Source organism: Lissotriton vulgaris, chromosome 5, assembly GCF_964263255.1.
Source record: "Lissotriton vulgaris chromosome 5, aLisVul1.2, whole genome shotgun sequence".
NCBI lineage: Eukaryota > Metazoa > Chordata > Amphibia > Caudata > Salamandridae > Lissotriton > Lissotriton vulgaris.
Genome location: NC_141693.1, coordinates 1,150,522,619 through 1,150,548,189, shown reverse-complemented (window position 1 = coordinate 1,150,548,189; position 25,571 = coordinate 1,150,522,619).

Below are 25,571 nucleotides of genomic sequence, written 5' to 3'. Positions count from 1 at the left end.
ATTCAATAAACGACCTGTCTTGGCCTAGCCAGGATAAAGGACTTAAACAAACCGTCTATACCAAAACCCATACCTGATAGTAATAGCACTACAGAAGTGGAGATAGACGTATCCCATATTTTGAAACATAACAGAACACTTCCTAATTGGAACAAATGGTTGATCTCGCCCACAGACACTAATAACTGTCAAGATAGATTCCTGAACAAAATACAAGGGTTCAAACAGAATAGGCATGAACCAAGATATTCCCAGAGACAACATCCAGGGATAACCACCTATAGTGTAGGAAAACTTTGCCTCGATTGGCTACTGAAATCCACACTATCTGAAATTAAGCAACACTTTACTTTACTTAAAGAAGGTGCTGACTTGCAAAATTTCTTACTGGGACCTCGCAAACAGCGTCAAAAACGTTTCATATATGCCGGTATATACTCAGCTTACAATGAAGCTTGGAAAGTAACATAAATTGAAACTGCAGAAAAAATACGAGAAATTGATCGTATTAATTTGGAAAAATCACTGTCTGTAGTGGACACTGGGTTAACGACTCTGTCCTCCAGAATTTATTCACTGGACAACAATGTATCATCTGCTATTGATATAATAGAACAGGATATGCTAATGTTACCACATGGCCAGTCGCAATTACGTTCTATTGTACAGTTAGGCTGGACGTTACAAAGTCTGCGTTCAGGCTACGTGCCATGGCGTCTGATAAACACAACGTCATTATTTTCTATCTTTAACCTTACTGATAAACAAATCTCTTTGGCACAAAGAGGGGCAGACTATACGGCGCTGAGCATTGAAAAACTAGAAAGATTACCATTGACAGTCTCCGAAAAACCCGTCATTGAATGGATAATACATGGCACCATTACAATTCCGATAACGACTTTTCAGTTTCAATATTGCCAAAAGTATATACCAGCAGGCCTGTATGAAAGGTTGGGTAAAGGGTACATCAAGCCAACCTGGAATTTACCTTACACGAATAGATGTTGGAGTGAGGGCAAGAAAGAGGTATTCCTTAGTGGTAACGACTGTAAAAATTCACTAAGCGGTACACTTCTGTGTCAAGGAATTAACTTACACGGAGCCTGCGAAGGTTAATCAAATAACCTTTCATGCCACCTGCACGGCACTCCTGCTACACAGATATAGCCTTTTTTCAGACAGCTTTCCAACGGCAGCTACGTTATAATAAGTGACCACTGCTGTTGTGGCATGGTGCCTGGAACGGCCTATCTCGTGAGTGTTACTTCCAGGGTCACTTGCTGTATGCAAGTATTGTATCCAAACAACAAGCCAGACCTGGAGGCAGCAATATGGCCTTCTTTGAATATCTCTTCTATTCGAATTGATACTTTAAGCAAAATGAAGTCTATTCTTTTAAAAACAACTGTGCCTTTAACCTCATCTAGAGAAACGTATGATCTGCAAGTTGCAAGGACAGCAACAGAGATACATACATTATTATCGACAGATTGCCCCGTACATTTCATAGAAATGTTAAGTCAAATCTTAAACATGTCTGATACCACTGGCATCGCACATGTATTTAAGACAATTTTTTCGGGACTGTTAGCACCCTTTGAAGCAGTCCTGAGCATCTTCCCGAATTTGATGCACTCTGTGTACGGCGGCCTGCCTCTCATCTTGGGACTCATAGCAGGAATCTTACTTTTTGTTCCTTCTGCTCCGATATGGCAAGTCAAGTCACAGACAAAACTCAGGCTACAATGGAAGACACGATCCTAGCAATGCAATACCGAGAGCTGATTACTAAAGTCCTCGGCTTGGCTCGGCTAAGATTTCTGAACACTACCTGGTTTCTTTCATTCAGACCAATCTGGCAAGATTGCATCTTACCTGTTCTACGATGCCTGCTCTGCCGAGAAGAATGCATGTTAGATGTCTGTCTCACACTTCCATCAGAAGTACCTATGGATATCGATACTTTTTCTTGGTTCGGTAACGGCTCATGCAACGTGTTGTCCCCAGCGGCTACCCATTCTGATGACGGCATTCGTTGAGACCTCACCATTACGATTAGGTGGCGGTGAGGTACGACATGAAAGCGGCACACAGGTACAACCTTCTGTGAACATTGCTGATCCAGATAACGCTGACGGTAATGCATCTCACATATGCACTATTTCCACTTTTTCGGAAATGGCCCAACAGCCTATCTGAATTAATGTTCTTTCCTAACAACGAGAATAACTGTTGAAAAAGCAAGCACACAGCGTTCCCTGGAATCTGAATTCGGCCTTCAGTTTTGGTAAACAGAACCTAAAAAACTTTGGAACTATTTTTTTTCCCCAGAGAGCGAAATTGATTTTTTCCAGTTCCCAAAATATTTACCTTTTTGGCACATGATGCTCTGCTTAAAGTAAAACTATTCTTTAGAGAACAAGATTTCTATTTTTAGAAACTCTAGAGACAATATTTTTACTTGGTCTCTAGCACATGTACAGTCTTGTATAACTATGTGATGAAATGGTCTCGACCTTCTCTTCTGTATTAAGAGCCATTTCATAAATGTAAATTTTGTGATTCATTCAGTAAACATTCTAAATGTACAATATATGCATTATCTGAATGGCACCACTGCTTACAAAAAACGTGCAGTATAATACTCATTTTTCGTGTACATACCATGTCGAATGCATTTTATGTATTTTGGGGTGGGATGGAAAACACATGCATAGTTATGCTTAAACATTGCTTAGTATTTAGTAATGATGGCCATTATACGTGGAGTGGGTGTTGTAGATGATTCTAGGACTCTAGTAAATATTCCCGATTTCATGCCCTTATGTGGTTATATCAAATCATATCCTTATATAGGCATAAGAATCATACCCATATTAAGACATAGCCAATGCAGTCCAAATACGGCAAGGCTACTCCCATAGACTCCTAGAAAGCACAACGCGTTCTTAAACAAACCAAGCCTCCAGCAGCCCTGGAATTCCCCCTGCTTCTGTATTGATTTGTCCTAGAACTCCTGGAGTCCTGAAAGAACTGTGAGCTCTTAGTGACGTCTTATGTCCAACCTTACGTCAAGTGCGGCACCTTCCAGGTATAAATATGCCAGAATCTGCCTTAAGCAACACACGGTGGTTTGGAGCAGATTGGTTATCTACTTGCCCGACGCCCTGCTGATGCGAGTGCCGAAGGAAGCCGACCCTCCCTCTGACGTACTGAGAGAGACACTGTCTTTTCTCCGGCCGAGAAATCCAGCTCCAGTGTTTCCCTGTCACCCTTGCGGGTTGCTGGGAGATCGAGTCCTGAAAAAGAGATACAAGACCTCCTTCATTCTATAACCAAGGTACGGAGCTGATTAGACCCTTAGAGAATTCTTGATTCAGATTCTTGGCAAAAACGATACCTCATCTACTCCTTCCCTGTACTAGGGTTAGGTTAGGTACACCGAGGTAGGCATATCTTAGAAGCGCCAGTTGAGTAAGTTTAGTCATTATTTTATCATTTTATGTATTTTATCAATTTTAAGTATCTTATGTCTTAGAAACCATATAAATGCTTTTACAGTATTATTTCATAATACTCACTTTACTGTACGCACTTTACTTTATGACAAGTATTGCAATTGTGGCAATGAGAAAGAAGGCTGCTCAATGAATACCCGTTTTATTGAAAATGCCGTCTCTCTATTTCTCTGCACTCCTGGTGAAATTAAGAATGCACGATTAACTGAGTGAAATAGCTATCTATTGTTTTTCTGCGACTCTGGAGATATACTCCTTATTCTGGGGGAGCAAAGTTGTCATGTTTATGCGGTTGTCAGAAACGAATCCCTTCTTGTCCATTCAGGAAAGTTAGCACCTTCTTGTTTACTCGAGAAAGTTTCTAGTGACCTCTGAGCTTGCTGGCATTTCATAATTAAGTCTAACATATTCAATAGAGACCTAGTCGACCTCAGTCCTACGTCTACACTCTCGTTTATGTTATTCCAATGCGCAGAGCCTATTGGGAATATAGGAACTACACTACAGTGCACACCGCTACTGTTAAAGCCTCTGAAGAGAAGCATATGGAGCTTTGAAACACGTCAGGCAAATCCAGTACGGAGCTGCTCCTGCAAGCGGATCCCTGTCCCTACCTACACATAAACCAAGCTGCTGGTCGAGTGCTACTTAAAGGTGGACAACCTTTGGCGCAGTATATATATATATATTATTACCTACTGAGACGTGTAAAGAGGCCACGCCCCTTTTTACACCTCTCTGCAACGCAGCCCCCTGGCGCTTACTGGAGGTTCCTGGTGGGCTAGTTGGCCCACAGGGACCCCCAGTATTCATGGGAAATTATTTCCCCCTCTGCAAACGTGCGAGGGGGCTGCCTTGCAGAGACGTGTAAAGAGGCCACGCCCCTTTTTACACCTCTCTGCAACGCAGCTCCCTGGCACATACTGGAGGTTCCTGGTGGGCTAGTTGGTCCCCAGGAACCCCGGTATTGAAGGGGAATTAGTTCCCCTTCTGCAAACGCGCCAGGGGGCTGCCTTACAGAGACTTGTAAAGAGGCCATGCCCCTTTTTACACCTCTCTGCAAGACAGCCCTCTGGTGCATACTGGAGGTTCCTGACCCCCTAGGCCTGCTCAGGGGGTCCCACAAGGCCCCCCAAGGCCCCCAAAAACAATATATATATATTTTTAAATCCCAGGATACGTGTGCCCTGCCGATCCCGAAAGAACTCATTAAGGCACCACTCTGCAAACGTGTTTGCAGTGGGGGAAATAATTCCCCATGAAAACTCGGGGTACCTTGGGGTCAAGTAGCCCACCAGGAACCTCCAGTATGAGCTAGGGGGCTGCCTTGCAGAGACGTCTAAAGAGGCCATGCCCCTTTTACACCTCTCTGCAACGCAGCCCCCTGGCGCATACTCGAAGTTCCTGGTGGGCTATTTGGCTCCCAGGGAACCCCAATATGCAAGTGGAATTAGTTCCCCCTCTGCAAACGCACCAGGGGGCTGTGTTGCAGAGAGGTTTAAAAAGGGGCGTAGCCTCAGAACACCTCTCTGAAATGCAGCCCCCTGGCGCATACTGGAAGTTCCTGCTGGGCTAGTTGACCCCCAGGGACCACCAGTATGCAAGGGGGATTAGTTCCCTCTCTGCAAACGCACTAGGGGCGCGTTTGCAGAGTGGTGCAATCCATCACCTCAAGCCCCGCCCCCTCCCTGCACAACTCTGCTATGCAGCCCCCTGGCGTGTTTGCAGAGGGGGAACTAATTCCCCTTGCATACTGGGGGTCCCTGGGGGCCAACTAGCCCAACAGGTACCTTCAGTAAGCACCACGGAGCTGCTTTGCAGAGTGTTGTAAAAAGGGGCATGGCCTCATTACACCTCTCTGCAATGCAGCCCCCTGGCGCATACTGGAGGATCTTGGTGGGCTAGTTGGCCCCCAGGGACCACCAGTATGCAAGGGGAATTAGTTCCCCATCTGCAAACGCGCCAGGGGGCTGTGTTGCAGAGAGGTGTAAAAAGTGGCGGGGTCTAATTATACCTCTCTGCCACACAGCCCCATGGCACATACTGGAGGTTCCTGATGGGCTATTTGTCCCCCAGGGACCCCCAGTATGCAAGGGGAATTAGTTCCCGCTCTGCAAACACGCCAGGGGGCTGCGTGGCAGAGAGGTGTAAAAAGGGGCGTGGCCTCATTACACCTCTCTGCAATGCAGCCCCCTCGTGCATACTGGAGGTTCCTGGTGGGCTAGTTGCCCCCCAGGGACCCCCAGTATGCAAGGGGACTTAGTTCCCCTCTGCAAACACGCCAGGGGCTGCCTTGCAGAGAGGTGAAAAAAGGGGTGGGGCCTCATTACACCTCTGTGGAACGCAGCCCCCTGGCGCATATTGGAGGTTCCTGGTGGGCTAGTTGGCGCCCAGGGACCCCAGTATGCAAGGGGACTTAATCCCCCAACTTAGAACGCGCTACGGGGCATGTTTGCACAGTGGTGAAGGTAGGGGGCGAGCTTGAGGTGATATGTGTGCAAACATGCCCTGTGGTGCGTTTTAAGTTGGGAAATGTATTTCTCTTCAATCCAGAGATCCCCTAGGGGCCAACTAGTCCAACAGGTATCTCCAGTAAGCGCCACGAAGCTGCGTTGAAGAGTGTTGTAAAAAGGGGTGTGCCCTCTGAATACCTCTCTGCAACACAGCTCCCTGGCGCATACTGGAGGTACCTGGTAGGCTAGTTGGCTCACAGGGGACCTCAGGATTGAAGACAAATTAAATCCCCAATCTAAAACGCGCCATAGGGCGTGTTTGCACACATGTCACCTCAGGCCCGCCCTCTTTCTTCACTATTGAGCACAATATTCCTCTAAAATTAGCGGAACTATGAATTGTGATTTACTCACCTGTTATCACGAGAGACGTCAGTGCTGCATCTTTGACCCCAGTACGGACCCTGAAAAGTAAATCTAAGCGTACTTACCAGTAACTTGTTATTCCTTCCATTGGAATCTATTGTGTGGTTTTCACCGGAAAAGTTTCTAAGTGTCTATATTTGAAACATACAAATATTCCTCTAAAATCAGCTGAACTACGAATTCCGATTTACTCACCTGTTATTAGGAGAGACCTCAGTACTGCATCTTTCAGCTAATTACTGTTCCTGAACAGTAAATGTAACTGTACTTACCAGTAACTTGAATTTCCTTCCATAGGATATCATTGCCTGCTATATAAAATATATATAAATAAAAAAAATATAAAATAAAAAAAGATATATATTACAATTTCAATATTTTTAAAAAAAAAAAATTTCAATTTATATTGAAAGTATGTAATGTAATTTAAAAAATAAAATATCTAAAAATGAATACTTTAAAACAATGTAGTAAATTAGTACAAAAATCATTATCATTTACAAAACCTTTGAAATTCAATGAAAAAACCATAGGCTTAAGCCACGTTAAAGTTAGAAATTAGCATTTAAAAAACCCGCTAATTCCTAATTATAACGTGGCTGAAGCCTATGGTTTTTTCAGTGAATTTCTAAGGTTTTTTAAATGCTAATTCCTAACTATAACATGGCTGAAACCTATGTTTTTATATATATATATATATATATATATATATATATATATATATTCACAGAAAAAACCATAGGTTATAGACCATATATAGTTAGGAATTTGCATTTACAAAACCTTGAAAATTCACTGAAAAAACCATAGGTTATAGACCATATATAGTTAGGGATTAGCATTTAAAAAACCTTATTTTATTTGCACAAAACCATTGAAATTCCATATATAGTTAGTTGCACTAACTATATATCGCGGACCCGCAATCCACTGCTAATGATGTCACATATTACATCATTCATGACATGGTCAGTGACATCACTGATGACATCACTGATGACATCTCAAATGACATCACTGATGACATCACTGACATCTCATTTGACATTACTGATTACATCACTGATGATATCATTTATGTGATAATACATCTTCAGACTCTAATATAACCTTTGATACACTCAGTGTAAACAGGCACTCACAGACTGTCACACATCCATGGAGTTACTCACACACCTATTCAGTCATGCAAAGAATCAATCACATCTCCATTTCCTTAACTATACAGTTATACACACCTTACTTATTCAAACTTATACTAACACATATTTACTCTCTTATACAATCCTTGATACAAGTTCACAATGATTCATACAGCCACTCTCACATTCACTGACTCTTATGTTCCGTTATTTATATATGTCAACTCTCACATGGAGTGTGTTTTACATATGTACTTACTTTGACATGTCGAACTGAGATATCCATTCACTCACCAATATACTCATGCACACAGTCAACTGTCCATACAGCTGTTTCTACATGCACTTTTGAACCCATACACCTAGGGAATCAACCGCTCACACATCTATGCACAGAGTTATACACCTCCCAGCCACCCACACACACACTCAGTCTCCCATACAAATACTTGGGCAACCATTCAATAACCCATATAGTAACTGATATAGCTACTGATTTAAACATGCAGCAGTTTACAGAAGAACATAAATATTGATTGCCAAATTAAGACACTTTAATCACTAACCCATGCACTCAGTGAGACACATTTAATCATTCTCTCATACAGTCAGTCATGCACCTACTAAATCCTTCATCCAGACACTTATACATCCACTCATTCTTCAATATGTAAGACATATTTTAACTTTACAGAAACATACAGTCACTGGGTGTTGTCATCAGTGATGTCATCAGTGATGTCATTTGAGATGTCATCAGTGATGTCATCAGTGATGTCACTGACCATGTCATGAATGATGTAATATGTGACATCATTAGCAGTGGATTGCGGGTCCGCGATATATAGTTAGTGCAACTAACTATATATGGAATTTCAATGGTTTTGTGCAAATAAAATAAGGTTTTTTAAATGCTAATCCCTAACTATATATGGTCTATAACCTATGGTTTTTTCAGTGAATTTTCAAGGTTTTGTAAATGCAAATTCCTAACTATATATGGTCTATAACCTATGGTTTTTTCTGTGAATTTCATTGGTTTTTTAAAAGCTAATATCTATAGCTGTAAAATATATTCTTTATTAAGTGACGTATCACGTAGCCCGTGAGACGCCTCATGATGCATCGCATAACCGTGACGTATCGTCTCTGCAGCGCAAACCAAACCCAAAACGTAAGCGCGCCAGAACACGCTTAAAGATATATATATTTTTTTAACCTTAATTAGACAAAATCCACACGTGCACATATCACAAACGTTCAAAAAACACAATATGTCGGACTCCCGTTACGCTGCCGGTTAGCTGCCCGGTTAACGTACCAGGAAGCACCTTTACCGCGAAAAATCGCAATTTTTTTTTTTCACCCCCCAGGGAACTTTAATAGCCCCCTCATCAATCCTAGGGGTTCAGGAGGGGTCTGCCTTACCCCTTTCATTCATTTACACCTTTTTTTTTTCCACCTCTTGTCTCTCGATCCCACAGAGAGACAAGATGGCGGCCGCTCCAGACTGTTTACAATGATAACAGCCAATCAGCTTCTCCTCAGACTCCCGTTACACTGCCGATTAGCTTCCCGGTAGCTGCCCGGTTAGCTGCCCAGTTCGCGTACCAAGACGCGTCTCTACGGCGAAAAAATCGGATTTTTTTGTTTGTTTTTTTTTGGCCCCACGTGGCTTTATAATATCCCCCTCATAAATCCTAGGGGGTCAGAAGGGGTCTACCTTGCCCTCTTTCCTTCATTTCCCCCTTTGTTTTGGCCTCCTCTTGTCTCTCGATCCTACCGAGAGACAAGATGGCGGCCGCTCCGGACTGTTTACAATATTGACAGCCAATCAGCTACTCCTCAGACTCCCGTTACACTGCCGGTTAGCTTCCCGGTTAGCTGCCCGGTTAGCTGCCCGGTTCGCGTACCAAGACGCGTCTCTACGGCGAAAAAATCGGATTTTTTTTTTTTTTTGGGTTACACTGCCGGTTAGCTTCCCGGTTAGCTGCCCGGTTAGCTGCCCGGTTCGCGAACCAAGACGCGTCTCTACGGCGAAAAAATCGGATTTTTTTTTTTTTTGGGTTACACTGACGGTTAGCTTCCCGGTTAGCTGCCCGGTTAGCTGCCCGGTTCGCGAACCAAGACGCGTCTCTACGGCGAAAAAATCGGATTTTTTTTTTTTTTTTGGGTTACACTGACGGTTAGCTTCCCGGTTAGCTGCCCGGTTAGCTGCCCGGTTCGCGAACCAAGACGCGTCTCTACGGCGAAAAAATCGGATTTTTTCTTTTTTTTTTTTGGGCCCGGCGTGGCTCTATAATATCCCCCTCATCAATCCTAGGGGGTCAGAAGGGGTCTACCTTGCCCCCTTTCCTTCATTTCCCCCTTTGTTTTGGCCTCCTCTTGTCTCTCGATCCTACCGAGAGACAAGATGGCGGCCGCACCGGACTGTTTAGAATGTTGACAGACACCGGAGAGCCAATCAGCTTCGCTTCGCAAAGTTCCGATACGCGAAAAGTTCGCGAACCGGAGCGCTGCCCGGAGCGCTGTTACAGATATATATCTTGATTTAAACGTTAATTTCTCAAAATCCACTGAAGCACATATATTGAGACCTAGCAAAGGCACATCGGGCTAACAGTCCCTACAATTTTGCCAAGTTTCGTGGAAATCCATTCAGCCGTTCGGGCTAAAAGTGAGTCCAACCGCCCTATGGAAATTAACATGGGAAAAACGCGTTTTGGGACCCCCCTTTTTTCTCGGCCCCCCCTTGACGAACCCCCCCCAAATTTTCAGGAGCTGCTCAGAAACAAAATGTGCCATTTTCCTGAAAATTTCAGCCGATTCCGTCCACAAACGCCAAAGTTATTAGACATAGAATTTTCAAAAGTCCCATAGGAAAAAAATCCTAACTATATATACCTACTGGCTATCGCCAGTAGGTAATATATATATATATATATATATATATATATATATATATATATATATAAATTCACTGAAAAAACCATAGGTTATGGACCATATATAGTTAGGGATTAGCATTTACAAAACCTTATTTTACTCAGACAAAACCATTGAAATTCGCATATATAGTTAGTTGCACTAACTATATATCGCGCACCCGCAATCCACTGCTGATGATGTCACACATTACATCATTCATGACATGGTCAGTGACATCACTAATGATATCACTGATGACATCTCAAATGACATCACTGATGACATCACTGATGACAACATCCAGTGACTGTATGTTTCTGTAAAGTTAAAATATGTCTTACATATTGAAGAATGAGTGGATGTATAAGTGTCTGGATGAAGGATTTAGTAGGTGCATGACTGACTGTATGAGTGAATGATTAAATGTGTCTCACTAAGTGCATGGGTTAGTGACTAAACTGTCTTAATTTGTGCATCATTATGTCTGTTGTTCTGTAAACTGCTGCTTGTGTTGATCTGTAGCTATATGAGTAACTATATGGGTTATTGATTGGTTGCCCAAGTATTTGTATGGCAGACTGAGTGTGTGTGTGGGTGGCTGGGAGGTGTATGACTCTGTGCATAGATGTGTGAGCAGTTGATTCACTAGATGTATGGGTTCAAAAGTGCATGTGGAAACAGCTGTATGGGCGGTTGACTGTGTGCATGAGTATATTGGTGAGTGACTGGATATCTCAGTGCTACATGTCAAAGTAAGTACATATGTAAAACACAGTACATGTGAGAGTTGACATATATAATTTACTGTGCATAAGAGCCAGTGAATGTGTGAGTGGCTGTATGGATCATTGTGAACTTGTATCAGGGATTGTACAAGAGAGTATATATGTGTTAGTATATGTTTGAATAAGTAAGGTGTGTATAACTGTATAGTTGAGGAAATGGAGGTGTGATTGATTCTTTGCATGACTGACTAGGTGTGTGAGTAACTCCATGGATGAGTGACAGTCTGTGAGTGTCTGTTTACACTGATTGTATCTAAGGTTATATTAGAGTCTGAAGAGGTTCATTGTATTATCACATAAATGATATCATCAGTGATGTGATCAGTAATGTCAAATGAGATGTCATCAGTGATGTCATCAGTGATGTCATTTGAGATGTCATCAGTGATGTCATTTGAAATGTCATCAGTGATGTCATCAGTGATGTCATTTGAGATGTCATCAGTGATGTCATCAGTGATGTCACTGACCATGTCATGAATGATGTAATATGTGACATCATCAGCAGTGGATTGCGGGTGCGCGATATATAGTTAGTGCAACTCACTATATATGCGAATTTCAATGGTTTTGTGTGAGTAAAATAAGGTTTTGTAAATGCTAATCCCTAACTATATATGGTCTATAACCTATGGTTTTTTCAGTGAATTTTCAAGGTTTTGTAAATGCTAATTCCTAACTATATATGGTCTATAACCTATGGTTTTTTCAGTGAATTTTCAAGGTTTTGTAAATGCTAATTCCTAACTATATATGGTCTATAACCTATGGTTTCTTCAGTGAATTTCAATGTTTTTTTTATAGCAAACATCAAAAGCTGTAAAATTTATTATTCTTTTAAAGGAAAAATATATTTTATATGTTTTTAATATAATTTTTTATGCATCTGCCAAACCCTGACCTCTTAATAGTGCACTGTGGTGGAAATAATTTTGGGACTATGACTGGGGTTGGTCTGGAAATGCTTTTAAAGGACACCTTTCATCAATTGATGACACTTTTTCCCCAAACTGCCTTGGTATATTCCAATATATGCCAAAGACAGAATTTGAAGTGGTCCAACCAATTTTTTCCACAATTTGAGAAAGCACGGAAACATGTGAATAAATCTGTTTCTGCTTACATGAGAGACTTTAGAATGGGTTTAATATACAACAATAACTTGCGTTACAACATGCAAGACATCTACAGAGGAGATGGTGTGCACTTCTCCTACGAGGGGAATAGAATATTCCTCCCGAATTTAAAACTGTGCATTGGAACCTACTGGTAGGTACCTAAAGTAGCCACAGAACCCAATAGCTCTTTTCAGAGCTACCCTGCCTCTAATCATTCAAAACGTTTATCTTTTTCTAACTTTTTTTTTCACCAAAGTACGCTTCCCGGTTCGCTTACCGGTGCGCGTACCGGGCGCTCCCCCGCGAAATTTTTCAATTTTTTATTTTTTATTTTTGCATATATCAGCGTCCTAAGCCCCCCTTAGAAAACCTAGAGGGTCACAAAGTGTCTACCGTGCCCCCTTCTACCCATTCCGAACATTGTTTGTCCTCCATCTTGTGTCTCAATTCTACCGATACACAAAATGGAGGACTCCCGTAACGCTGCCGGTTCGCGTACCGGGGACCGCACCGGTGAGCGCTTGATAAAAAAAGGTGGGAAAGTAATTTACAGAAAAACCACTAGAGACACTTTCATCAAATATAGAATAGGCCCTACTACATAGCAGTCCCTACCATTTACCCAAATGTGATGGAATTCCATTGAGAAAATTATGCTGTAAGCCTGACTAAATATCCTGAGGTAAATTACCTAACAAAAACACTTATGAAGTGTTAGAATTGACAACCAATTAAAATGCTACTTTCATTATCTTCTATTATTTCATGACATTTGATTGGTTATGTACCTTAATATATATAAAGAAAGAGAGAGAAACACAGACATTTTGACTACCACTTCCTGAAGTACATTTCAAGTGCATTTCAACTGAGAACTTAAACTTCTTTTTGAAAGGTAAGATGTTATTTTAAAAACTGAAGTATGTTGTGCACTTTAAGTTGATTAGGAAAACATTTTCTGATAGTTATATACTATCCATCTGTAATAGTTATGGAATAAGATAGACTTCTCTGTTTTAGTTATGGATGGAGTTAGGCTTGTCTTGTATAATTATGAATTTACTTAGGCTTTATCACATACATTTTTTTATATTTCTACTTCCAGTCTGATACCATACACTGCCCAAAGATAAAATCACTGTTAAAAAAACCAAACTACCTGCCTAAACTTAAACCCAACAGTGCCCTATCTGTACTGATATATTTTTTTTAAATTCAAATTACAGCACAAAAATGGAAGGAGAGCAAAGAAATACCATCGAAATTGTTCTGGAAAGCAACAAAGATACAGATATTGAACCCAATGACTCTGAATTCTTTGATGAATCACAGGACTATGAACTTCTTCAATGTGTAGAATCAGTAGATTTCCTGATTGAAAATTAGGACATTTCTGACAATCAAATATTAGAAGTTCTTTTAAATTTTGAAAACGAATCAGAGAAATAAATTTATATTTAATAATTCAAAAATTAGTTTGAGACATTATTCATTTTTATATGTATTTTTTAAACTAGTACCAAATTGATTATAATGTAAAACCAGACTTTAAATATACTGTGCAACTTTTTTGTGTAACATAGTAAGTTTGTTCATAGTTACTTCCTTTCTCCCACTATCTTATCTCCAATGTGTATTTAACATCTCTTTATCATCTCCTGCCTCCATGGTGTTTCTGCTTTCCTGACAGTCTATGCTATGAATTCCATATACCAGAATACCTTCTGAAACAACATGCAAGATATCTACAAAGGAAACGGTGTATTTTTATTTTTTGACTCTGCATTGGTACCTACATGTTGGTACTTAAATAAAAAAAATTAAAAAAAAAATACAACAAAAAGAACAATCAATATACATACATTATTTGAACATTCTTTCATTCTATTTTCCCTATATTACGCTCCCTGGACCGCTTCCCGGTGCGCGTACCGAGCGCTCCCCCCGCAAAAAAAACGATAATAAAAAAAAAATGTTTTGCCCCGCGGGGCCCTTTTAAAGCCCCCTCATCAAACCTAGGGGGTCAGGGAGGATGTACTCTGCCCCCTTATGCTCATTTCCCCCTTTGCTTTTGCCACCTCTTATGTCTCGATCCTACGGAGACACAAGATGGCGGCCGCTCCAGACTGTTTGGAATGTTCACAGTCACCGGGGAGCCAATCCGCTTCTCCTCGCGAAGTTCCGTTACGCGTCAGGTACGCGAACCGGGGCGCTAACCGGGACGCTGTCACAGATATATCTGTTTTTTAAAACGTTAATTTCTCAAAATCCACTGGAGCACATATTTTAAGACATAGCAAAGGCACGTCGGGCAAACCATATCTACAATTTTGCCAAGTTTCGTGTAAATCCATTCAGCCATTCGAGCTAAAAGTGATTCCAACCGCCCTATGGAAAAATGAATGGGAAAAACGCGTTTTGGGACCCCCTTTTTTCTCAGCCCCTCCTTGACGAAACCGCCCCAAATTTTCAAGGGCTGCTCAGAAACAAAATATGCCATTTTCCTGAAAATTTCAGCCAATTCCGTCCACAAACGCTAAAGTTATTCGACATAGAATTTTCAGAAATCCCATAGGAAAAGAATCCTAACTATATATACCTACTGGTGACCGCCAGTAGGTGATATATATATATATATATATATATATATATATATATATATATATATATATATATATATATATATATATATATTACCCACCAAACGCCCTTGCGCTCAAGTGTGGCACTCGACATCGTCCCATCAGTGTTAGCCTCTTCGTCTGCCCGCACAAAGCCCCTTCCTACTAAAGGTGTTTTACTGCTTTTCAATCCCATGGAGGAGCTGAGCCTGCTATAGGAACTAACTATGAACTCACCTGCAAGAGACTACGATTACCAGCATGCCAAAGACGTGCAACTGGTAACCACGCCCACGAAAGGCAAGTCGAATAAAGGAAACCAAAAATAATACAGGTGTTGTTTCTGCTCTTCCATGTACAAGCTCATGAAGAAGCGGCGTATTGCCTCGAAACGCGTCAGCTGCATGAATTGAAAAAACCTGGGCGTAAGGCTGCAAAGAGGCTAACACTGATGGGACGATGTCGAGTGCCACACTTGAGCGCAAGGGCGTTTGGTGGGTAATTAAATTACGGGGCTGCCCGAGCCTCGTTTAACAAGTGGAGCACCATTTCCTTGGTTGGAAAGGCTACGGAGGACAATGCTCTTTCCGGTTTCAGCACACCATTCCCGTGCATCAATTCGTCTGCCCGCACAAAGCCCCTTCCTACTAAAGGTGTTTTACTGCTTATCAATCCCATGGCGGAGCGGAGCCTACTATAGGAACTAACTATGAACTCATCTGCAAGAGACTACGATTACCAGCATGCCAAAGACGTGCAACTGGTAACCACGCCCACGAAAGGCAAGTCGAATAAAGGAAACCAAAAATAATACAGGTGTTGTTTCTGCTCTTCCATGTACAAGCTCATGAAGAAGAGGCGTACTGCCTCGAAACGCGTCAGCTGCATGAATTGAAAAAACCTGGGCGTAAGGCTGGCAGGCTGCAAAGAGGCTAACACTGATGGGACGATGTCGAGTGCCACTCTTGAGCGCAAGGGCATTTGGTGGGTAATTAAATTACAGGGCTGCCCGAGCCTCGTTTAACAATTGGAGCACCATTTCCTTGGTTGGAAAGGCTACGGAGGACAATGCTCTTTCCGGTTTCAGCACACCATTCCCGTGCATCAATTCGTCTGCCCTCACAAAGCCCCTTCCTACTAAAGGTGTTTTACTGCTTTTCAATCCCATGGAGGAGCGGTGCCTACTATAGGAACTAACTATGAACTCACCTGCAAGAGACTACGATTACCAGCATGCCAAAGACGTACAACTGGTAACCACGCCCACGAAAGGCAAGTCGAATAAAGGAAACCAAAAATAATACAGGTGTTGTTTCTGCTCTTCCATGTACAAGCTCATGAAGAAAAGGCGTATTGCCTCGAAACGCGTCAGCTGCATGAATTGAAAAAACCTGGGCGTAAGGCTGGCAGGCTGCAAAGAGGCTAACACTGATGGGACGATGTTGAGTGCCACACTTGAGCGCAAGGGCGTTTGGTGGGTAATTAAATTACGGGGCTGCCCGAGCCTCGTTTAACAAGTGGAGCACCATTTCCTTAGTTGGAAAGGCTACGGAGGACAATGCTCTTTCCGGTTTCAGCACACCATTCCCGTGCATCAATTCGTCTGCCCGCACAAAGCCCCTTCCTACTAAAGGTGTTTTACTGCTTTTCAATCCCATGGAGGAGCGGAGCCTACTATAGGAACTAACTATGAACTCACCTGCAAAAGACTATGATTACCAGCATGCCAAAGACGTGCAACTGGTAACCACGCCCACGAAAGGCAAGTCGAATAAAGAAAACCAAAAATAATACAGGTGTTGTTTCTGCTCTTCCATGTACAAGCTCATGAAGAAGAGGCGTATTGCCTCGAAACGCGTCAGCTGCATGAATTGAAAAAACCTGGGCGTAAGGCTGGCAGGCTACAAAGAGGCTAACACTGATGGGACGATGTCGAGTGCCACACTTGAGCGCAAGGGCGTTTGGTGGGTAATTAAATTACGGGGCTGCCCGAGCCTCGTTTAACAAGTGGAGCACCATTTCCTTGGTTGGAAAGGCTACGGAGGACAATGCTCTTTCCGGTTTCAGCACACTGTTCCCGTGCATCAATTCGTCAACCTGCACAAAGCCCCTTCCTACTAAAGGTGTTTTACTGCTTTTCAATCCCATGGAGGAGCGGAGCCTACTATAGGAACTAACTATGAACTCACCTGCAAGAGACTACGATTACCAGCATGCCAAAGACGTGCAACTGGTAACCACGCCAACGAAAGGCAAGTCGAATAAAGGAAACCAAAAATAATACAGGTGTTGTTTCCGCTCTTCCATATACAAGCTCATGAAGAAGAGGCGTATTGCCTCGAAATGCGTCAGCTGCATGAATTGAAAAAACCTGGGCGTAAGGCTGGCAGGCTGCAAAGAGGCTAACACTGATGGGACGATGTCGAGTGCCACACTTGAGCGCAAGGGCGTTTGGTGGGTAATTAAATTACGGGGCTGCCCGAGCCTCGTTTAACAAGTGGAGCACCATTTCCTTGGTTGGAAAGGCTACGGAGAACAATGCTCTTTCCGGTTTCAGCACACCGTTCCCGTGCATCAATTCGTCTGCCCGCACAAAGCCCCTTCCTACTAAAGGTGTTTTACTGCTTTTCAATCCCATGGAGGAGCGGAGCCTACTATAGGAACTAACTATGAACTCACCTGCAAGAGACTACGATTACCAGCATGCCAAAGACGTGCAACTGGTAACCACGCCCACGAAAGGCAAGTCGAATAAAGGAAACCAAAAATAATACAGGTGTTGTTTCTGCTCTTCCATGTACAAGCTCATGAAGAAGAGGCGTATTGCCTCGAAACGCGTCAGCTGCATGAATTGAAAAAACCTGGGCGTAAGGCTGGCAGGCTGCAAAGAGGCTAACACTGATGGGACGATGTCGAGTGCCACACTTGAGCGCAAGGGCGTTTGGTGGGTAATTAAATTACGGGGCTGCCCGAGCCTCGTTTAACAAGTGGAGCACCATTTCCTTGGTTGGAAAGGCTACGGAGGACAATGCTCTTTCCGGTTTCAGCACACCTTTCCCGTGCATCAATTCGTCTGCCCGCACAAAGCCCCTTCCTACTAAAGGTGTTTTACTGCTTTTCAATCCCATGGAGGAGCGGAGCCTACTATAGGAACTAACTATTAACTCACCTGCAATAGACTACGATTACCAGCATGCCAAAGACGTGCAACTGGTAACCACGCCCACGAAAGGCAAGTCGAATAAAGGAAACCAAAAATAATACAGGTGTTGTTTCTGCTCTTCCATGTACAAGCTCATGAAGAAGAGGCGTATTGCCTCGAAATGCGTCAGCTGCATGAATTGAAAAAACCTGGGCGTAAGGCTGGCAGGCTGCAAAGAGGCTAACACTGATGGGACGATGTCGAGTGCCACACTTGAGCGCAAGGGCGTTTGGTGGGTAATTAAATTACGGGGCTGCCCGAGCCTCGTTTAACAAATGGAGCACCATTTCCTTGGTTGGAAAGGCTACGGAGGACAATGCTCTTTCCGGTTTCAGCACACCGTTCCCGTGCATCAATTCGTCTGCCCGCACAAAGCCCCTTCCTACTAAAGGTGTTTTACTGCTTTTCAATCCCATGGAGGAGCGGAGCCTACTATAGGAACTAACTATGAACTCCCCTGCAAGAGACTACGATTACCAGCATGCCAAAGACGTGCAACTGGTAACCACGCCCACGAAAGGCAAGTCGAATAAAGGAAACCAAAAATAATACAGGTGTTGTTTCTGCTTTTCCATGTACAAGCTCATGAAGAAGAGGCGTATTGCCTCGAAACGCCTCAGCTGCATGAATTGAAAAAACCTGGGCGTAAGGCAGGCAGGCTGCAAAGAGGCTAACACTGATGGGATGATGTCGAGTGCCACACTTGAGCACAAGGGCGTTTGGTGGGTAATTAAATTACGGGGCTGCCCGAGCCTCGTTTAACAAGTGGAGCACCATTTCCTTGGTTGGAAAGGCTACGGAGGACAATGCTCTTTCCGGTTTCAGCACACCGTTCCCGTGCATCAATTCGTCTGCCCGCACAAAGCCCCGTCCTACTAAAGGTGTTTTACTGCTTTTCAATCCCATGGAGGAGCGGAGCCTACTATAGGAACTAACTATGAACTCACCTGCAAGAGACTACGATTACCAGCATGCCAAAGACGTGCAACTGGTAACCACGCCAACGAAAGGCAAGTCGAATAAAGGAAATCAAAAATAATACAGGTGTTGTTTCTGCTCTTCCATATACAAGCTCATGAAGAAGAGGCGTATTGCCTCGAAACGCGTCAGCTGCATGAATTGAAAAAACCTGGGCGTAAGGCTGGCAGGCTGCAAAGAGGCTAACACTGATGGGACGATGTCGAGTGCCACACTTGAGCGCAAGGGCGTTTGGTGGGTAATTAAATTACGGGGCTGCCCGAGCCTCGTTTAACAAGTGGAGCACCATTTCCTTGGTTGGAAAGGCTACGGAGGACAATGCTCTTTCCGGTTTCAGCACACCGTTCCCGTGCATCAATTCATCTGCCCGCACAAAGCCCCTTCCTACTAAAGGTGTTTTACTGCTTTTCAATCCCATGGAGGAGCGGAGCCTACTATAGGAACTAACTATGAACTCACCTGCAAGAGACTACGATTACCAGCATGCCAAAGACGTGCAACTGGTAACCACGCCAACGAAAGGCAAGTCGAATAAAGGAAATCAAAAATAATACAGGTGTTGTTTCTGCTCTTCCATATACAAGCTCATGAAGAAGAGGCGTATTGCCTCGAAACGCGTCAGCTGCATGAATTGAAAAAACCTGGGCGTAAGGCTGGCAGGCTGCAAAGAGGCTAACACTGATGGGATGATGTCGAGTGCCACACTTGAGCACAAGGGCGTTTGGTGGGTAATTAAATTACGGGGCTGCCCGAGCCTCGTTTAACAAGTGGAGCACCATTTCCTTGGTTGGAAAGGCTACGGAGGACAATGCTCTTTCCGGTTTCAGCACACCGTTCCCGTGCATCAATTCGTCTGCCCGCACAAAGCCCCGTCCTACTAAAGGTGTTTTACTGCTTTTCAATCCCATGGAGGAGCGGAGCCTACTATAGGAACTAACTATGAACTCACCTGCAAGAGACTACGATTACCAGCATGCCAAAGACGTGCAACTGGTAACCACGCCAACGAAAGGCAAGTCGAATAAAGGAAATCAAAAATAATACAGGTGTTGTTTTTGCTCTTCCATATACAAGCTCATGAAGAAGACGCGTATTGCCTCGAAACGCGTCAGCTGCATGAATTGAAAAAACCTGGGCGTAAGGCTGGCAGGCTGCAAAGAGGCTAACACTGATGGGACGATGTCGAGTGCCACACTTGAGCGCAAGGGCGTTTGGTGGGTAATTAAATTACGGGGCTGCCCGAGCCTCGTTTAACAAGTGGAGCACCATTTCCTTGGTTGGAAAGGCTACGGAGGACAATGCTCTTTCCGGTTTCAGCACACCGTTCCCGTGCATCAATTCGTCTGCCCGCACAAAGCCCCTTCCTACTAAAGGTGTTTTACTGCTTTTCAATCCCATGGAGGAGCGGAGCCTACTATAGGAACTAACTATGAACTCACCTGCAAGAGACTACGATTACCAGCATGCCAAAGACGTGCAACTGGTAACCACGCCCACGAAAGGCAAGTCGAATAAAGGAAACCAAAAATAATACAGGTGTTGTTTCTGCTCTTCCATGTACAAGCTCATGAAGAAGAGGCGTATTGCCTCGAAACGCGTCAGCTGCATGAATTGAAAAAACCTGGGCGTAAGGCTGGCAGGCTGCAAAGAGGCTAACACTGATGGGACGATGTCGAGTGCCACACTTGAGCGCAAGGGCGTTTGGTGGGTAATTAAATTACGGGGCTGCCCGAGCCTCGTTTAACAAGTGGAGCACCATTTCCTTGGTTGGAAAGGCTACGGAGGACAATGCTCTTTCCGGTTTCAGCAAACCTTTCCCGTGCATCAATTCGTCTGCCCGCACAAAGCCCCTTCCTACTAAAGGTGTTTTACTGCTTTTCAATCCCATGGAGGAGCGGAGCCTACTATAGGAACTAACTATGAACTCACCTGCAAGAGACTACGATTACCAGCATGCCAAAGACGTGCAACTGGTAACCACGCCCACGAAAGGCAAGTCGAATAAAGGAAACCAAAAATAATACAGGTGTTGTTTCTGCTCTTCCATGTACAAGCTCATGAAGAAGAGGCGTATTGCCTCGAAATGCGTCAGCTGCATGAACTGAAAAAACCTGGGCGTAAGGCTGGCAGGCTGCAAAGAGGCAAACACTGATGGGACGATGTCGAGTGCCACACTTGAGCGCAAGGGCGTTTGGTGGGTAATTAAATTACGGGGCTGCCCGAGCCTCGTTTAACAAATGGAGCACCATTTCCTTAGTTGGAAAGGCTACGGAGGACAATGCTCTTTCCGGTTTCAGCACACCGTTCCCGTGCATCAATTCGTCTGCCCGCACAAAGCCCCTTCTTACTAAAGGTGTTTTACTGCTTTTCAATCCCATGGAGGAGCGGAGCCTACTATAGGAACTAACTATGAACTCACCTGCAAGAGACTACGATTACCAGCATGCCAAAGACGTGCAACTGGTAACCACGCCCACGAAAGGCAAGTCGAATAAAGGAAACCAAAAATAATACAGGTGTTGTTTCTGCTTTTCCATGTACAAGCTCATGAAGAAGAGGCGTATTGCCTCGAAACGCCTCAGCTGCATGAATTGAAAAAACCTGGGCGTAAGGCTGGCAGGCTGCAAAGAGGCTAACACTGATGGGATGATGTCGAGTGCCACACTTGAGCGCAAGGGCGTTTGGTGGGTAATTAAATTACGGGGCTGCCCGAGCCTCGTTTAACAAGTGGAGCACCATTTCCTTGGTTGGAAAGGCTACGGAGGACAATGCTCTTTCCGGTTTCAGCACACCGTTCCCGTGCATCAATTCGTCTGCCCGCACAAAGCCCCTTCCTACTAAAGGTGTTTTACTGCTTTTCAATCCCATGGAGGAGCGGAGCCTACTATAGGAACTAACTATGAACTCACCTGCAAGATACTACGATTACCAGCATGCCAAAGACGTGCAACTGGTAACCACGACCACGAAAGGCAAGTCGAATAAAGGAAACCAAAAATAATACAGGTGTTGTTTCTGCTCTTCCATGTACAAGCTCATGAAGAAGAGGCGTATTGCCTCGAAACGCGTCAGCTGCATGAATTGAAAAAACCTGGGCGTAAGGCTGGCAGGCTGCAAAGAGGCTAACACTGATGGGACGATGTCGAGTGCCACACTTGAGCGCAAGGGCGTTTGGAGGGTAATTAAATTACGGGGCTGCCCGAGCCTCGTTTAACAAATGGAGCACCATTTCCTTGGTTGGAAAGGCTACGGAGGACAATGCTCTTTCCAGTTTCAGCACACCGTTCCCGTGCATCAATTCATCTGCCCGCACAAAGCCCCTTCCTACTAAAGGTGTTATACTGCTTTTCAATCCCATGGAGGAGCGGAGCCTACTATAGGAACTAACTATGAACTCACCTGCAAGAGACTACGATTACCAGCATGCCAAAGACGTGCAACTGGTAACCACGCCCACGAAAGGCAAGTCGAATAAAGGAAACCAAAAATAATACAGGTGTTGTTTCTGCTCTTCCATGTACAAGCTCATGAAGAAGAGGCGTATTGCCTCGAAACGCGTCAGCTGCATGAATTGAAAAAACCTGGGCGTAAGGCTGGCAGGCTGCAAAGAGGCTAACACTGATGGGACGATGTTGAGTGTCACACTTGAGCGCAAGGGCGTTTGGTGGGTAATTAAATTACGGGGCTGCCCGAGCCTCGTTTAACAAGTGGAGCACCATTTCCTTGGTTGGAAAGGCTAAGGAGGACAATGCTCTTTCCGGTTTCAGCACACCGTTCCCGTGCATCAATTCGTCTGCCCGCACAAAGCCCCTTCTTACTAAAGGTGTTTTACTGCTTTTCAATCCCATGGAGGAGCGGAGCCTACTATAGGAACTAACTATGAACTCACCTGCAAGAGACTACGATTACCAGCATGCCAAAGACGTGCAACTGGTAACCACGCCCACGAAAGGCAAGTCGAATAAAGGAAACCAAAAATAATACAGGTGTTGTTTCTGCTCTTCCATGTACAAGCTCATGAAGAAGAGGCGTATTGCCTCGAAACGCGTCAGCTGCATGAATTGAAAAAACCTGGGCGTAAGGCTGGCAGGCTGCAAAGAGGCTAACACTGATGGGACGATGTCGAGTGCCACACTTGAGCGCAAGGGTGTTTGGTGGGTAATATATATATATATATATATATATATATATATATATATATATATATATATATATATATGTATAGATCAATCCTGAGGTCCCCTGTGAGCCAACTAGCCTACCAAGTACCTCCAGTATGCGCCAGGGAGCTGTGTTGCAGAGAGGTATTCAGAGGGCACGCCCCTTTTTACAACACTCTGCAACGCAGCTCCGTGGCACTTACTGGAGATACCTGTTGGACTAGTTGACCCCTAGGGGACCTCTGGATTGAAGAGGAATACATTTCCCAACTTAAAACGCACCACAGGGCATCTTTGCACACATATCACCTCAAGCTCGCCCCCTACCTTCACCACTGTGCAAACATGCCCTGTAGCGCGTTCTAAGTTGGGGGATTAAGTCCCCTTGCATACTGGGGTCCCTGGGCGCCAACTAGCCCACCAGGAACCTCCAATATGCGCCAGGGGGCTGCGTTCCACAGAGGTGTAATGAGGCCCCACCCCTTTTTTCACCTCTCTGCAAGGCAGCCCCTGGCGTGTTTATATATCAGCGCTGCTGTGACCTCACTTGAATAAAGTACCTCTTGCCAGCAATTTGGGATTCGTTGGTTTTTTCCTGGGACAGAACAGCAACTGGCATTCCCAAGGTGAAACTGCATTGTTTGATTGATATATATATATATATATATATATATATATATATATATATATATATATATATATATATATATATATATATATATAACCCAATGACGGTCGCCAATAGGTGTATATAGTTAGGATTTTTTTCCTATGGGATTTCTGAAAATTCAATGTCGAATAACTTTGGCGTTTGTGGACGGAATTGGCTGAAATTTTCAGGAAAATGCACATTCTGTTTCTGAGCAGCCCCTGAATATTTGGGGGGGTTTTGTCAAGGGGGGGGCCGAGAAAAAGGGGGGGTCCCAAAACGCGTTTTTCCCATTCATTTTTCCATAGGGCGGTTGGAATCACTTTTAGCTCGAACGGCTGAATGGATTTACACGAAACTTGGCAAAATTGTAGATATGGCTTGCCCGACGTGTCTTTGCTATGTCTCAATATATGTGCTCCAGTGGATTTTGAGAAATTAACGTTTTAAAAAATAGATATATCTGTGACAGCGTCCCGGTTCGCTCCCCGGTTCGCGTATCTGACGCGTAACGGAACTTCGCGAGGAGAAGCGGATTGGCTCCCCAGTGACTGTGAACATTCTAAACAGTCCGGAGCGGCCGCCATCTTGTGTCTCCGTAGGATCGAGACACAAGAGGTGGCAAAAACAAAGGGGGAAATGAGCATAAGGGGCAGAGTACATCCTCCCTGACCCCCTAGGTTTGATGAGGGGGCTTTAAAAGGGCCCCGCAGGGCAAAATTATCATTTTTTTTGCGGGGGGAGCGCCTGGTACGCGCACCGGGAAGCGGTCCGGGGACCGTAATATAGGGAAAATAGAATGAAAGAATGTTCAAATAATGTATGTTTATTGATTGTTCTTTTTGGTTTTTATTTTTTTATTTTTTTTATTTAAGTACCAACATGTAGGTACCAATGCAGAGTCTAAAAATAAATATACACCGTTTCCTTTGTAGATATCTTGCATGTTGTTTCAGAAGTTATTGTGGTATATGGAATTCATAGCATAGTCTGTGAGGAAAGCAGAAAGAATATGGAGGCAGGAGATGATAAAGAGATGTTAAATACACATTGGAGATAAAATAGTGGGAGAAAGGAAGTAACTATGAGCAAACTTACTATGTAACACAAAAAAGTTGCACAGTATATTTAAAGTCTGACTTTACATTATAATCAATTTGGTACTAGTTTAAAAAATACATATAAAAATGAATAATGTCTCAAACAATTTTTGAATTATTAAATATATATCTATTTCTCAGATTCTTTTTCAAAATTTAATAGAACTTCTAATATTTGATTGTCAGAAATGTCCTCATTTTCAATCAGGAAATCTACTGATTGTACACATTGAAGTAGTTCATAGTCCCGTGATTCATCCATGAATTCTGAGTCATTGGGTTCAATAACTTTATCATTGTTGCTTTCCGGAACAATTTCGATGGAATTTTTTTGCTCTCCTTCCATTTTTGTGCTGTAATTTGAATTTAAAAAATATATATCAGTAGAGATAGGGCACTGTTGGGTTTAAGTTCAGACAGTTACTTTGGTTTTTAACAGTGATTTTATCTTTGGGCAGTGTATGGTATCAGAGTGGAAGTAAAAATAT